Here is a 939-nt window from a genome sequence, read left to right on the forward strand (position 1 = left end):
GGTATGACAGTGGTGATGACCATGATCATGGTGATGCATCAACTGTGTTAGTTTTTTGTTGGAAGAGGAGCTAAAGATGTAGAAATAGAGAATAGGGTAAATGTAGTGGGTCATTGAAAAATTTTCTTTCAACTGTGATCATTTGGGAAAATGCATGAAAGTATCAAAAAGACAAAGAAGAGATGCCGCGTCAAACAAATTAAAGAAGTGGACAAAAGTTGTACTGTCAGATCAAATATTTTTTACATCTACTTATTGATGTGGTGAATAAAGATATATGGACTACTAAATGTAATACAAAGTTTTTTTTTTCTTCTAATATTAATATTCATATATAGGTTTTACTATAACAAATTGAATAAGATACTTGTTCAAAATGTAAAACAATTTTTTTAAAGAAAAAAGATATATTTTAAAATTTTCAATGATAATAAGGCTTGAATAATCTAAAATGTTATATACTACTTGAATCTTTTATTCATAGACTTGGCCTGAATGGTAATTTGCTAGCAACTAGGTTAAGACTCAAGTGAATTAATATAGTTATATATGATTAATAGTTAAATTAGTTCTTGAAAGATGAAATTTTTTTAAATTTATTTTTGAAATATTTTATTAATTAAATTGGTCGTTTAAAAATTATAAATTAATCATATTTGTCCTTCAGTTACTCTATTAATAATTTTCGTCAACGATTAATTATGTGAAATATTAATTAATAGTATACATAACACCTAATATGTCCAATTGAACGTTAACTAACTATGTTTATGAAATCAATTAATATTTTACAAGTTACAATATCAATCGTTGACAAAAATTGTTAATGGAATGATTGAATGACACATATAATTAATTTTTAATCTTTGATAGACCAATTTAATTAAAAAAAAATTTTAGAGATGAATTAAAAAAATATCATATTTTTTAGATTTTAGA

This window comes from Arachis ipaensis, chromosome B08 (assembly GCF_000816755.2).
Source record: "Arachis ipaensis cultivar K30076 chromosome B08, Araip1.1, whole genome shotgun sequence".
NCBI lineage: Eukaryota > Viridiplantae > Streptophyta > Magnoliopsida > Fabales > Fabaceae > Arachis > Arachis ipaensis.